The sequence below is a fragment of the Chlorocebus sabaeus genome, chromosome 2 (assembly GCF_047675955.1).
Source record: "Chlorocebus sabaeus isolate Y175 chromosome 2, mChlSab1.0.hap1, whole genome shotgun sequence".
NCBI lineage: Eukaryota > Metazoa > Chordata > Mammalia > Primates > Cercopithecidae > Chlorocebus > Chlorocebus sabaeus.
In genome coordinates, this window is record NC_132905.1 from 74,522,894 (window position 1) to 74,539,374 (window position 16,481).

A 16,481-nucleotide genomic window follows, 5' to 3' on the forward strand; every position below is an offset into this window, starting at 1 on the left:
ATCAAAAACATAAAAAAGAAATAAAGAAAAGAAAAGAGAAGAATGTGGCTCACTGGGTTGCAGAGTAGTTGCAGTGGGGCTGTACCAGAAGAAATTGTTGAAAATCTGCCTTTTAGGCTGGCAGAAATTCATCCTCTGGGGTGTTGTGGAAAGCGATTTATTTTTCCAGTGAGACTCAACTGCTAAACTATCTGAAAGGAGTGCAAAAGGAAGCTGATGGTCTCTGGGTGCTGCTGAACAGGAGCCAGGTGTTGGAGAAGGTGTTCCACTGTAAGACCCTGATGAGAAAGCATACCAGGCCTGGGATGAAATCCTTTCCATCTCCAGCATCTCTCCACCACCATCTGCTGGCAAATTTTTACATTCTGGCAGCTATTTACAGGGCCCTGATTCTTTTTCTCAGAACAGGCAATAGTGAATTTGCCTCTAGAAGGCAATGAATTAACAATTGGTACAGCCACCATGTTGCTGGGAACAGTTGTTTATTCTGTTATTTTTTATTGCCATTAACTTGGTGTTTCCTAGGTTAGAATTGATAGTAAATACAGAGATACATGGCATTGTCTATGTCTAAAAATTATGCAAACTTGTAAATAAGTCTGAAAGGTAGGCCGCATGTCCTTTAGGTGGCGTAAGTTGACGAAGTGATGCAGGATATTTTCTTGACCCGTTGTGGGACTCAAAAGAGGGCTGCACCATTTACTCATCCTGCCCTGTTCAACCCCTTGCAGGAGGGAGCACACATGTGAATGAGTATGGGAACTGAAGCGAATGAGCTCAGGAACTGGCCAGCAACTTAGGTGCCTGCAGGAGCAAACTCTGCTTACTCAGTTCCGCTGTGTCCCATCTATTGCAGGAGGGAGCGTGCAGGCGAGTGACTGCAGGAACCAACTGGCCACTTTAGTGCTGGCAGGAGCAAACTTCATGCAGGCCTCTTGGCAGGATCCAGGTGGGGGTTCCCCAAGGCCCCAGAGGGCATGTTACAATGCTCTTTTAGCTCCACTGTCCACAGAAAGCAGTGTGTTATCAGCTCAGTGGGCCCTTTGGCTTATTGCACGGGGTGGCTGCCCTCTGCTGGCAGTGGCAACAGTCTTTGTGGGTGTCCACACTTGGTGCATCCCCAATTCTTGTCTGGTGCCCAAGAGGAATGAGGTCACTAATATAAATTGAAGAATGGTGAATGTGGTGAATTTTATTGAGTGACGAGAGTGGCTCTCAGCAGAGAGGGGAGATGGAAAGGGGATGGGAATGGCAGGTCGCTCTCCTCTGATGTTAAGTCACCTCTTTGCCTCTCTCTTGTGAAGCCAAGTTGCTGCTTTCTGACATTCAGCTGCCATCTCTGGAGTCAAACTGCCTCTCTCCAACATCCAGCCACTTTTCCTCTCTGCTGGCTGAGTCTGAGGTCTTTATAGGCACAGAATTGGGGCAGGGTAGGCCATAGGTAGTTATGGAAAATCAACATTAATTGGTAAAAATATACTATTCAGAAAGAACCAATCAGGAGAGAGTGGGTACACAGGGATGGAAGGTCTCACTTTGGGCCATTGGGTTTCAGGCATTTTGACTCAGGGGTGGGGTTTTGCCAGGTACCTGCCCCTGTCTGCCTAGAATTTCTCAGACTCCTGCCTCTATCATTGTATCAGAAGGCCACACGGATATTATAAAAGGTGAAAAGTGCAATAGTTATAAAAGTGTGGGCCTTGAACCAACAGTTTTAGCTTTACCTGGAAACTTAAGAAAAATGCAAAATTTCAGGCCAAGATCTACTGAATCAAAAACTCTGAGGATGAATCTCAGCAGTTTGTATTTTAACAAGCCCTCCGGATGGATCTGATATGTGCTAATGCTTAATAACTAATCATCTAGGGTAAAGTACTTAGTTCAGTTCAGTATTTACTATTGAATTAGAGTCCCAGGCTTAATGAAGTTTTATGTAAATTATAATTTTTTTCCCCCTTGACAAATATATTTCATGGAAGAGGAATAAATAAGCACAAAAGTGTATAGTCTTCACAAGAACACCTAAAACAATTTCCTTTAACCACACACCACATTATACCTTAGTGTGACAAATTTAACTTGTTCATTCACATGGTCACCAACTTGAAACATCGTATAGAAGAATTAGAAGCAAAAGTAAATAGATTAAAATTATTCTTAGTAATCAATGTTACAGTGCTCAGACTAGTTAGAAATTATTTAGTTGCCCAATAATTGTGCTTAATAAAACAGACTCTCTGGGCACAGACTTTCATAATGATATGGCTTAGAAAACATTCAGGCTGCCGTGATAGGCTGCATTATAATTTCTAAGACTCTCAAGTCTAGAAGCAAATGTACTTGATGAGAGTAGACTGCAGACCCAAGATTCTTTGGAATAAGCAAGACTGAATGAAATAATGAGGAGGACTTGCTTGTACGTACTGGTTGGTCATATTGTTGGCATGATTTTAAACAATTTTTTTACTGTACTTCTAACTGACATGCTAGTTAACAAACTCAGACTCTTTATGTTCAGCCTCTGCCTACTTATCTATTGTTCTCTTTTCAATAACATCTTTCACTCCTGTTTATTGCCTGAATTTTGTTAATGGGGTACTCTGTATCACATTCATATTTATCTTACAACCTATTTTATAATAATTACTTTAGTCTATTTGGGTTGCTATAACAAAATACCATAGATTGGGTAGCTTATAAACAACAAAAATCTATTTCTCATAGTTCTGAAGGCTTGGAAGTCCAAGGCCGAGGTGTCAGCAGATTCAGTGTCTAGGGAGGGCCCTCTTTCTGGTGCATAGATAGTGTCTTCTCCCCATGTTTTTACATAGTAAAAAAGAAAAGACAGTGCCTGGGTTGTCTTTTATAAGGACCATAGTCTCATTGATGAGGACTCTGTCTACATAAGCTAATCACCTTCCAAAGGTGCTGCTCCTTTTTACCATCACATTGGTGATTAAGTTTTAACATGTAAATTTTGAAGGGATGCAAACATTCAGACCACAGCAATAACTTTATACTCCTGGTGAGCTCTGTCCAGCTAACTAAAACCTTGTCCTACTAAGTATTCAGATTATATTTTACATGTCAACTAATGAATGTTTCCAACTAGGTCCTTCATAATCATCACTTCATATTCCTGTAAAAGAAACAAGATTGCACACCAGCAACTCTCTTAAGATAATTTTAAATTTAAGATTTGTAAAAATTAATAAGCCATATAACAAACATACATGAGGAAAACATTAATATCACTTTATTCTCATCACTAAAACGGAAACTAGAAGCTTCATTAATTAGAGGTCATTACAATAATATGTATGTATGAGGAAATAAAGCCATGTTATTATGATAGTAGTAGAAGTGGAATGGAAAAGCAAACTATAGAATCTGTTATTAATGTAGACATTATAAAGCTAAAACTTCAATATTTAAATGCAGGATATTTATGGACTTAAGTTTGGACTAGATTATGATCCACCAACTTTATAAAATTCTATGGCGATCAAAGATGAGGGAGAATTTAAGTACCTAAAATTTCAAATGTTGAAAAAGAAATATGCAACTGGAGGAAGAAAAGGAGTAGAAACCTAGAGGATAATTTTGAATGTGAGTCTATTTTCTAACTTATGTCGGATATGCAAGTAGGAAATCTGATAGAAAGTTGTAGTTACAGTATTGGTCTTTCACAAAATATTAGTCTTGGAGATATGCTGCTTAGTATTTTTCTCAAGTTGTTTCTAAATTATAGGGTTCCTTATAATAAAATTAAAGGCCAATGAGCATAGATACTATTAGTTGTTATATAAAACAAATACCACATGAAGCAATGCTGTTAGTTAAAATGAATTGCAAAGGGCTGATCTGGACTCAGTCAAAGAATGTTTGGGTTCGCCAACTGGTGTGACTAATAATTAGACTTATTTCACTTGAAATTTGATTTATTACTAAACCAGGACACAAGAATTGCATAGAATACATATGTAAAAAGAGAATGTGAGTAAAGAAAAACAATAGAGTTTCAAAGCTCATCTATGTTGCCCTAGTTCCTCATAGGGGCGTGGCAGAACCATAGGGCCCGTAAAGTAAGGTAATAGTAGTTAAGGCACAAGGCTAATAATATGAACGGTGAGTGCATTAGTCCATTCTCACACTGCTATAAAGAACTGCCCAAGACTGGGTAATTCAGAAAGGAAAGAGGTTTAATTGACTCACAGTTCCGCAGGGCTAGAGAGGCCTCAGGAAACTTACCATCATGGTGGAAAGGGAAGCAAACACATCCTGCTCACATGGAGGCAGGAAGGAGAAGTGCCAAACCAAAGGAGGAAAAGCCTCTTATAAAATCATCAGGTCTTGTGAGAGCTCACTATCATGAGAACAGTATGAGTGTAGTAACCAGCCCCCATGATTAAATTACCTCCTATTTGGTCCCTCCTACAACACTTGAGGATTATAAGAATTATAATTCATGATGAGATTTGGGTGGGGACACAGAGTCAAACCATATCAGAGAGGCTATACTTATATCAAATAAAACAGACTTTAAGCTAAAAACAGTACACATAAACAAAAAGGTTATTATATAATGATAAAGGGATTCATTCCACAAGGGGCTATAACAGTCCTAAACATATATGCACCTGGCACTGAAGCACTCAGGTAAATAAAGCAAATATTCCTATCTAAATGGAGAGCTAGAGTCTGATACAGTAATCATTGGGAACTTCAATACCAGACTCCCAGCATTAAACAAATAACTTAGGCAAAAATTAACAAGAAAACATCAGACTTAAACAGTACTATAGACCGAATAGACCTAACAGACATTTAAAAAACATTTTAGCCAATAACCACAGAATACACATTCCTCTCATCAGCATATGGAATATTCTCCAGAATAAACCATATGTTAGGCCACATAAAAGTATCAACAAATTCTAAAAAATCAAAATCATATCAAGTGTTTTCTTAGACCACAATGGAATAAAACTAGAAATCAATGCCAAGAGGAACATTGAAAACTATACCAACTCATGGAAACTAAACATGTTTTAAACCACCACTGGGTCAAAGAAGAAATTAAGATGAAAATTTTTAAAAAAATTCTTAAAGCAAATAAAAAATGGAAGCACAGTATGCCAAAACCTACAGCATACAGCAAAAACAGTTCTAAGAGTGAAGTTTATAACAGTAAATGCCTACATCGAAAAGTAGGAAGATTTCAGATAAACAATCTAACAATGCACCTCAAGAAACTAAAAAAGGAAGAAAAAAACAAAATCACAATTGCTAGAAGGAAGGATATAATAAAGATCAGAGCAGAATTAAATGAAATAAAGACTAAAAAAAAAATCCAAAGATCAATGAAATAAAAAGTTGATTTTTAAAAAATATAAAATCAATGAACTGCTAGCTAGTCTAACCAATCAAAAAGGTTATAAGACCCAAATAAACGAAATCAGAAATACTAACAGGGACATTACAACTGATACCACAGAAATGCAAAAGATCATTGGAGTCTATTATAAATAACTGTGTGCTAAAAAACTGAACAACCTAGAGCAAATGAATAAATTCCAGGACATACACAACCTACCCAGATTGATTCAAGAAGAAATAGAAAACCTGAACAGACCACAACAAGTAGCAAGATTGAATCAGTAATAAAGCGTCTCCCAAGAAAGAAAAGCCCCAACCAGATGGCTTCACTGTCAAACTCTACCAAATGTATAAAAATCAATACCAATTATACTCAAACTATTACAAAAAAACGAAGAGGAGAAAATTATTTGTAGGTTATTCTCCAAGGTCAGCATTATCCTGATACCAAAACCAGACAAGTACACACAGACAAGTAAATACCCTGACTATAGTTTATATATGAACAGTGAATTTTATGTTTCAAAATACCAAGAAGAGGAGACTTGAAATCTTTCAAAAACATAGCAATTGTAAATACTAAGACTGATGAATACCCTAAATATCCTGACTTGGTCATTACGTATTCTACACATGAAACAAAATTTCATATGTACCCCATAAATGTATGCAAGTCCAATGTATCAAAATAATAAAATAAATAATAAAAGTAACTATAAATCAAGAGTAATTTAATTGCAAAATTAATTGCACAATCTGAAATTTGTAAATTGTAGTTGGGAACAGAACTGTTTATTCAAAAATTTATTTTAATCAATATAAATGATTAAAGGTTTTGCAGAATACAATGATCAGTTATATTTTTGAAGTGTTTGCATACCAATAGCTGCAGAATGTATACACAAAAATGTATAAGTTGATGGAGAGCATGATATATGCCTCTGATAGGTGTGTGATAATGTAAAAGGTGTGTTGAAATGGTTAAGACACGTAAACACTGTTCCAATTCAGAAGAAAAAGGATACCACTATTTGGATTTGGCTTTGAAAATCAAATAGACGTGACGTGAACAGAAAGAAGAAACATGCCACATTTTCTTAATCCAATCTGTCACTGATGGACATTTGGGTTGATTCCAAGTCTTTGCTATTGTGAATAGTGCTGCAATAAACATACGTGTGCATGTGTCCTTATAGCAGCATAATTTATAATCCTTTGGGTATATACCCAGTAATGGGATGGCTGGGTCATATGGTACATCTAGTTCTAGATCCTTGAGGAATCGCCATACTGTTTTCCATAATGGTTGAACTAGTTTACAATCCCACCAACAGTGTAAAAGTGTTCCTATTTCTCCACATCCTCTCCAGGACCTGTTGTTTCCTGACTTTTTAATGATCGCCATTCTAACTGGTGTATACTATGCAGCCATAAAAAAGGATGAGTTTGTGTCCTTTGTAGGGACATGGATGCAGCTGGAAACCATCATTCTTAGCAAACTATCACAAGAACAGAAAACCAAACACCGCATGTTCTCACTCGTAGGTGGGAATTGAACAATGAGATCACTTGGACTCGGGAAGGGGAACATCACACACCGGGGCCTATCATGGGGAGGGGGGAGGGGGGAGGGATTGCATTGGGAGTTATACCTGATGTAAATGACGAGTTGATGGGTGCAGCACACCAACATGGCACAAGTATACATATGTAGCAAACCTGCACGTTGTGCACATGTACCCTACAACTTGAAGTTTAATAATAATAAATAAATTAAAAAAAAAAAAAAAGAAACATGCAAAACATATGTAAGCCATATAAATAGGGAAAATAAAAATATCATGGAGAACCACAGAGGAAGAGAAAAGAAGGCAGAAGGAGAATGTAAAAGACTGATGCATGAAAAATGAAGAAACAGGAAGAGCAGCAGGGAGGAAGGAGGGAAAAAATGTCAGAGTATTAAAGTAGTCTTCTCAGTTGCTATATCATCATTATTTTGTATGTTATAAGCTTCTCGTATTATTGCCCCTTAAAGAGATCATTACTTAATGAAATATTACTCTACAGCTTCCATTAGATCTTAAAATTCTACAGTTCCTCCTTGAATAGCGTTAACCACTGTAGTTTTCTCAAGAAAATATGTTTATTGACTATAAGGATATTGGCCAGAATAATGGTGAGCCTTTGTGGTTTTCATATTCCCATCATCCACATAATAAATAAATATTTACTTTGATTTCCAAAAGTGATGCTAATTAATATATGTGATTATATTAAGAAGAAGCCAGAAGGTAAGTGATCAGCTCTAATTAGAGAAAAAAATATATATATTTAGCATTTTCTTGCAACTTACAGTTGAAGATTTTATTCATTATATCGATGCTATACCATTCATACAATCTTTGGTCACTTTATTGTTGAAGTTGAGAAAGTAATTCTTATGCGAAGACAGTTTTATCCTGAATTATATTCATTCCAGAAATCAAGGATGCATGTAAAATGTTTCAAATTTCATTTTTAAGATCATATACTGAAGTCGAGGCAAATATCTGCTATTTCTTAATAATGATTTTCTAAGTTTAACACAGTTATGTAGTACATTGCACAAGCAAACTTTTTCTTGATAAATTTAATTTTTATGTGCCTTTTCACTGACTAGGCTCAATGTTGATTCTGATCCTAGTTGCAACATAGTTTGCTTATTAGTTAGGTCTAGCTATAATGAATTGCTTTTAAAATAAAAGGTACAACAAATAAGTGCTTTTATAGCTGTTGATTTTCATTCTATAAGCATTGATATAAACTTAGTGAATTCTTATTCCTCCAAAATTTTTATATTGATTTAAATGCATTTGTCAATTATTTTCCTATCATCCTTATATAAAAGAACTCTGATTATGGGATAATGTATTCTAAGCATTGTGATGGAGGCAATCACCCAGTGCCTAGTGTTGTATGTATGGATTTGATAAAATAAAAATTCATTCTTCTTTCTGAAATATTTTATAAAATTCTCTGAAGTACAGCTAGAGTAGCCAGGCTTATGAAATCAAAATACATAGTATTTTTTTATATTTTATCAGGCAAATCTAAGTCCAGAAACTTTAATCAATTTAACCTTTGTCATTAGTCAGTGTGACCTAGCAAATTCCTTTATATTTCCAGGTTAAAATGCATTAATTCAAATGGGAAGATAAGTATATTACCGCTTGTTAAATGTTAGATGCCAGGTATTACTGTATGCGGAACTTTTAGACCATAATACCTCCATCCTGATCACAATCCTAAGTGATGAGTACTGGTATAAGAAAATCTACTCAAACGTTTATGTGAATTATTCAAAGTTACACAGTAAGAAAGCAGTGTGCTCACATTTGCACTCAGCTCTATTGGATTCCAAAGTCTTCATTGCTTCGTAAAAAATTAGCCATTGCCTTTCAAATGCCACTTGTTCTCTTTTTCTTTCACAAACTGACTTCGTGAAAGTAAATCAGTGCAAATATTTTCTCCCATTCTGTAGGTTGTCTGTTCACTCTGCAGACAGTTTCTTTTGCTGTGCAGAGTTCTTCAGTTTAATTAGGACCCATTTGTCAATTTTTTGTTTTCTTGCAGTTGCCTTTGGCATTTTTCTCATAAAATCTTTGTCCATGCCTATGTCCTGAATGGTATTGCCTCAGTCGTCTTCCAGGGTTTTCTTAGTTTGGGGTTTTACATTTACGTTTTTAATCCCTCTTGAGTTAATTTTTGTATATGATGTAAGGAAGGGGTCCAGTTTCAGTTTTCTACATATGGCCAGCCAGTTCTCCCAGCACCATTTATTGAAAAGGGATTCCTTTCCTCATTGCTTGTTTTTGTCAGGTTTGTCGAAGATCAGATGGTTGAAGGTGTGCGATCTTATCTCTGGGTTCTCTATTCTGTTCCACTGGTCTATGTGTCTGACAAAAGTCTAATATCCAGCACCTATAAGGAATTTAAACCAAGTTACAAGAAAAAAAAAAAACCAATTCCATTAAAATGAGGGCAAGGAATATAAACAGACATTTCTCAGAAAAAGACATACATGCGGCAAACAATAATATGAAAAAAGCTCAACATAACTGATCATTAGAGAAATGCAAATCAAAATCACAATGAGATACTGTCTCACAACAGAATGGCTCTTATTAAAAAGTCAAAAAATAACAGATGCTGGTTAGATTGTGGAGCAAAGGGAATTGTTTTACACTGTTGGTGGGAGTGCAAATTAGTTCAATCATTGTGGAAGAGAGTGTGGTGAATCCTCAAAGACTTAAAGACAGAACTACCATTCAACCCAACAATCCCATTACTGGATAGATACCCAAAGGAATATAAATTGTTCTATTATAAAGACTCATGCATGCATATGTTTATTGTAGCGTTATTCACAATAACAAAGACATCAACAAACCCAAATAGCCATTAATGATAGACTGGATAAAGAAAATGTGGTACCATGGAATACTATGCAGCCATAAAAAATAATAAGATAATGTCCTTTACAGGAACATGGATGGAGCTGGAGGCTATTATCCTTAGCAAACTAATGCAGAAACAGAATACCAGATACTGCAGGTTCTCACTTATAAGTGGGAGCTAAATGATGAGAACATATGGACACATAGAGGGAAATAACACACACTGGGGCCTCTCGGAGGGCAGAGGGTGGGAGGAGGGAGAGAAGTGGGAAAAAATTACTAAGGGATACTAGGTGTAATGCCTGGGTGATGAAATAATCTTTACAACCAACCCCATGACACAGGTTTACCAATGTAAAAAACCTGCACATCCTGCATATGTAACCCTGAACTTAAAATAAAAGTAAAACAGTTTACAGAACATGGGAGACATCTGTATTTTGAACTTTGCACAGAACTGACATTTCTTTATAACTAAATTTAGTTTACAATTTACTTTGTGGGGGGAGCAATATCACCTCAGTGATGTTGTGTTTTTCTGTGTAAATCAGCACATGATAAAGATTTGTCCTAGTACAGTTGATGTTAACTTTACTCGGTCATAGAGATTTCTGACAGATTTTTCTATTATAGAGCTAATTATTTTTCTCTTCTTTATTAAGAAGATTTAGGGAGATTTACCAGATAATGTGCATAAACTGTCACATTTAATCTGGAAGCTTCCCTTCCTTCTTATATTTTTTTGGCATATATCTCTCTTTGGAAATGAAGGCTCTCATCTTTGTTTACAGGTCAGAAAAACTGGGAAAAACTCAGGCTCTTCCACTTATTTGATGTTTGGCACAATATTCTTCTTGAGCCCAAAACATTGGTGTTACTAGTGAGCTTGCTAGAAATTTAAAAACTCAGACCTTTATTCCAGATATCCTGAAAAAAATTTCTGCAGGACAAATTACCCAGTTTACTGTTCACATTAAAATTTGAGAAATAGCTTCTAACTCACCATGACTTTTCTATCTGAGAAATAAACACAACTTATTATGTATGATGTATTGTGTATGATGTTGCTCTCTTGTTCTCTGGCATCTGGTTGGGTTCAACCAGTGAGAGTTACCGGCAGGTGATTTCAGCGGTTGATTGCAAGTCTTAACAGTTTACCATGGAGGGTCATGTGAAAGACAGGAAAACCTGCAGGGATATGAGTAGATAGTAGAGGGAAGGAAGGAATTTGGGTACTTTTATCTTTAGGTTGACTCTGACTGAGGAATATGTATTATTATATCTAAAGTATGCTCAGATATTCTACTGTTTAAGACATTGGTATATAATTATATGCAGATATTATTCATGATAGAGTGATTATGTGATTAACAAATGTACTTGCTCTACCAATGGACTTGCTTTCATGAGGTTTTTGGTCTACTGTGGAAGATGTATAACAATGTTTTAAAACACAAGGAAGTATTATTGCCAATTATAATGAGAATGTTGACTAAAACTATTTTTTAATAAAATCAGAAATTAAAACAAGCAGATATGATCTAAGAGGAGGGGTCCAAAACAGTTGTTCCTATTCTGTGAGGGACGGTATTCACAAGAAACGATCAAGAAACAATACAGAGGCCAGGCACATGGCTCATGCCTTAATCCCACCACTTTGGGAGGCCAAGGCCGGTGGATCACCTGAGGTCAGGAATTAGAGATCAGCTTGGCCAACATGGTGAAACCCCATCTCTGCTAAAAATATGAAAAAAAAAAAAAAAAATAGCCAGGCATAGTGGCGGGCTCCCGTAATTCCAGCTACTCAGGAGGCGGAGGCAGGAGAATCGCTTGAACCTTGAAGGTGGAGGTTGCAATGAGCTGAGATCGCACCATTGCACACCAGCCTAGGCAACAAGAGCAAAACTCTCTCTCAAAAATAAGAATAATAATAATAAAGAAAGAAACAATAGGGATGAAGAGAATAGTGTAGTAGGATCTCGGTTAAAGACAAATAGAGAAAGAGGTCATGTAGATTTATTTTGTTGGGTGAAAGTGGGAAAAATAGGAGTTCAGTTTTATTTGACAAAGATTAGAGACACAGGCTTGGCGTTTTAACAAACAGGTGATATGAAGATATAAATTATAAATAATGATTATACTGAGCAGTAGACCAAAAGTATGTATATCCTCAGTTTTAGCATAAAATCTTTGACAAACATTTCTAAAACTTTCGAAAGTGTAATGTTTATTCTTCTAGCATTCCCAGAGTAAGATCTCAAGCAGGACCATATTGAGCCTGAAATATTTGATCATTTCACTCACCATGGGCAATAGAAGCAATATTGACAGGTCTCCACTCTGTCATTAGGGATGAGCTATAACATATGGAACAAATCAGATATTTTGGTCTCTTTGATCCTGCCATTCTTTCCAAAGTGAAGCCCACAAGATGCTATGCAACCGTTTAGTGTGGGTTCAGAATACTTTGGCACCTTTCTACACAGTAGTAAATTAATGTTTGAGGAAATAAATAATCGCATGAATGGCCCAATCTGCATGTTCAAACTATAATTAGTATTCCCACAGTTCTTTGAAGGCCTGACATTAATAACATAAACAAACAAGGGAAGATAACAGTGATTGCAACCAATAAAATATAATTTAATTTAAAAATTAACCAAAGAAAGTTAAGCTGTTTCAAGTGAGCATGCAATTAAAATAAATATATGAAGATAAGTGAGCAAAAGCAACAAAATTAATGTCTCTTGCTTAATGGTTCATTATCAAATATAGTAAACACAGACACATATGCTCATAGACATACACACATGAATATGCACACATACACACACATACAATATTTTTACCTGAGACCGGGCACAATCCTGTATATGGCCCTAGCAAGAAGAGGAGAACTGAGTAAAATGGTGGGTGAAAATGTTTAGAATTAGACAGGACCTGGGATTAGGGAAAGGCCTGAAGGACAAGAGCCTGATGTAGTTTATTAGTTAGATTTAAGACCACAAGTGTCTCTCAGGGTAGCTGACTTTAGTAGGCATAAGTAAGGTCCAATTTAGGGAAAGCCTAGTCTGATGAACCATGACAACTTTAAGCTGGGTTTTGACATAGGCAGGTCATAGCAGAGATGATTAGCATAGGGTATCACGGTCCTAGCCATCAGATGGAAGTATAGGATTAGGGAATTAGTACTAAGAGGAACCCAGAAATAGTAAGATGTCACCTCATGTTTAGAACAAAATTAAAAACAGGGAGGTTATAAACCAGGACTGAGACTCAAAGTGTAAAACAGAATACCAGTCAGCTGAAGTGAGGTGTGAAGTCCAGCCCATATTTCTAGGAATAGGCGTTAGTGCAGAATTAGAATATAGCACAAAGTTAAGGCAACATTATTATAAATATCAAGGGGTAAATTTGAGGTCCTTATCTTACTCCTGAATGGCCAGAGCATTTGTCATAAGGGTGAAAGAGAACTAAGTCTATAAATGAGAGTCCAGTGGTTCAGCTGAGGATAAAGAAGTCTGCAGACGTTGGGAGTCAGATTGAGTTTAATGGGTAGATTGTTAGGATGATCAGAGACTAAAATAAAAGGATATGATCACTTTATTCATTCATCTTCATAAGTAGATAGATAGATGGATAGAGATATAATTATGTATATGAATATAAATGTACAGATATATTATTTTACATCTTAAGCAATTTGATTGAATGTAAAGAATTTAGCACAGCCTCTTAAATATTAACTACTATTTTATTGCAACTAATATTCAAAATGTCTCTAATACTAATTTCCATAAGTCATGTTGAAACCTACCCAAATGTCCCATAGAAGTGATGTTTATGTTTTCTTTTGAATAAACATAGACATTTACTATCCCATCTTGAAACTTGAGAAAGTTACATTTATTTTACGTGAGTTTCTTTCTCAGGAAACCAGCCACCAAACCTCCCAGATAGCATCAAGGAATTGAAACTTACCAGATCAACACATCTGGACAATGAGATGCTAGATCCCTCACCTGCCATTATTAACTAACCAACCGTCTGCTTCCCATTGATGAACTCTGCTTCATTACCCCTTCCTACTTCCCGTTTTCCCATACACGGTTACATTTCTTCCCTGTTACATAAATCCCTAATTTTAGTTGACCAGAGAGATGGATTGGAGACTGATCTCCCATCTCCCCGGTCACAGCACCCAATTAAAGGCTTCTTCCCTGACAATACTTACTGTCTCGGTGCTTGGCTTATTGTTCAGTGAACAGCAGGATCTAGAACAAACTCTTGGCATTTAAATAACAGTGTTTTCCATAACATCATTCCTGATAGCTGGTTATTAAATTTGGGCACACAAAACAATTAATGTTTCAGTTAAGGTCACTAAGTAGCAGGTGGCTCTTTGAACAAGGATGTGCATGAGCAGATTTTGCAGACAAAAAATTAAATGCATTGACACTAGCCTAAAGTTATATACTGAATAGATTCAAATTTATTTCTGTAGAAAATCATCAAATTTTAGTAAAAATTCATCACCTACTTATTGTATCTTCATTTTTGTGGCCACAAATGCATGTTCATTAAATCGCTCCAGATACTTAATTTAATTCTCCAGTTGGGTGGGTTGTGTGATTTAGTAGTGACCATTGAGTGGCCAAGGAATGGCTTGAAATTAAGTATGCTGATTACAAGCCCATACAATATTCCAAAGTATACAGCATTGTGTTTTCCCATCTTCCATCTGAATAAAAGGACTACACAGACAAAGAACAAGTCAGCCAAAGGATCAAAGAGGCTCAAACCCTAAATTGCCACTGGGAGAAAAGATGCCCAGGAAAGCTGTCTAATCCCAATAATAGGATCTGTGTTTGACTATTGCTCCAACAAAAAATAACCATTTGTCTTGTGAAACCATAGACATTTTTGGGTTGCCTAACCAAATCTTACTTCTAAAAGTTTAAATTTTATAATCATCTAAAGTGAAGAAGGTAAAGGATTTTAAATACTGTTAAAAACTTTAATGACTCTAGAGCACATAAAAGCAAGTGACTTTTATAGCACTTGAATAGCATATATTTATATGTATAAAAAAACTGAGCTTTGTGTAGAGAACACAAGTAAAACATCACATGAGGCATTGAATCCACAATCATTATTGCATTTGACTTCTCAGTGAATATAACATTTATAAATTATTTCAATGAGAATAGTTTTATTCCTTTGTATTTGAAGTGGCTTTAGAATAAAAACCTTATTTAATACAAAAAGAAGTACCCAGTTATAACAAATAAACACTAGCTATAAACTCTAGTTGACAAAGTAAAATATGTTATAAAGTCACAAATTTAAGAAAAACATTACAATATGCAAAAAATAGTTAACTAATACAATTTCAATTGAAAACCTAAGCAACAGAAAAAATTTACAACACACGAAAGACAAAGAATCAATATCAACAGAGACTTTCTATAATTAAGAGATACAGCCCAGGCGTGGTGGCTCACGCCTGTAATCCCAGCACTTTGGGAGGCCAAGGCAGGCGGATCATGAGGTCAGGAGATTGAGACCATCCTGGCTAACATGGTGAAAACCCGTCTCTATTAAAAGTACAAAAAATTAGCCAGGCGTGGTGGTGGCGCCTGTAGTCCCAGCTACTCGGGAGGCTGAGGCAGGAGAATGGTATGAACCCGGGAGGTGGACTTGCATTGAGCCGGGATCACGCCACTGCACTCCAGCCTGGACGACAAAGCGAGACTTAGTCTCAAAAAAAAAAAAAAATTGTATGGCGGGCGCCTGTAGTCCCAGCTATTCGGGAGGCTGAGACAGGAGAATGCTGTGAACCCGGGAGGCAGAGCTTGCAGTGAGCCGAGACCACACCACTGCACTCCAGCTTGGGTGATAGAGCAAGACCGTCTCAAATAAATAAATAAATAAATAAAGAGATACAAATAATGAATAGAAAAGTCTTAAAATATTTTTATCCTGCAAAACAAATAAAAGGCAACAAACCCCAAATATATGAAAACATACGATTTCAAAAGTAGTCCAAGAGTAAAGTGGAAAATGGCGTCATTGTAACCCATTAACAGTGACAGGAGGCAGCCACATGCCTAGGAAGATAGGGGAGAGTACACAGTAACAGTCCACCTCCAAGCCAAAGACGGTTTAAAGCCTGAAAGCCAAGCTACAAGTTTAATCCTCAGACCAGATTTAGAAATTGTCCTCCCATTCGGTGTGCTTTTCTCTGATTGATTCCCACCCTTTACCTATTTTACATGTACCTACCCTTTCCTAATTGGTTTTCTATACTGTTATGCCCACCTTTGAGTGGTGTCTTCACTTTAACCTTTTTTGCGTACTCACAAACCAATCAGCATGCACTCCTCAGCTTGTGCCTATAAAGACCCCAGACTCAGTCGGTAGACGGGGAGACAACCTGACTCCAGGGAAGAGACAGCTTAACTTCGGGGAAGATGACCTGCCCTTACAGTCTCCTCTCCAGGTCCCCTCTCCGCTGAGAGCCATTTTAATTTTTCAGTAAAATTCTCCACCTTCACCGTCCTTCAACCGTCCTTGTGACCTCAGTTCTTCTTGGATGCCAGACAAGAGCTCAGAACCCACATGGCGCAGGTACTGAGAAATACTGTCACACCAGCCCTTAGCTTT

General features: G+C 36.6%; 2 long non-coding RNA genes across 3 annotated transcripts in view; one reads left to right on the top strand and one right to left on the bottom strand.

Annotated features, from left to right (window-relative positions):
- Window positions 1–16,481, top strand: part of LOC103217630 (uncharacterized) — a 549,839-nt gene that overhangs the window by 511,095 nt on the left and 22,263 nt on the right. The window lies entirely within an intron of this gene.
- LOC119621448 (uncharacterized) overlaps window positions 9,039–16,481 on the bottom strand; it is a 30,504-nt gene continuing 23,061 nt past the window's right edge. The window contains exons 3-4 of the long non-coding RNA XR_005237998.2: window positions 14,356–14,569; window positions 9,039–9,339 (exon numbers count right to left, since the gene is read on the bottom strand). This is a non-coding gene — a long non-coding RNA (uncharacterized lncRNA). The remainder of the gene's footprint in view (window positions 9,340–14,355; window positions 14,570–16,481) is intronic.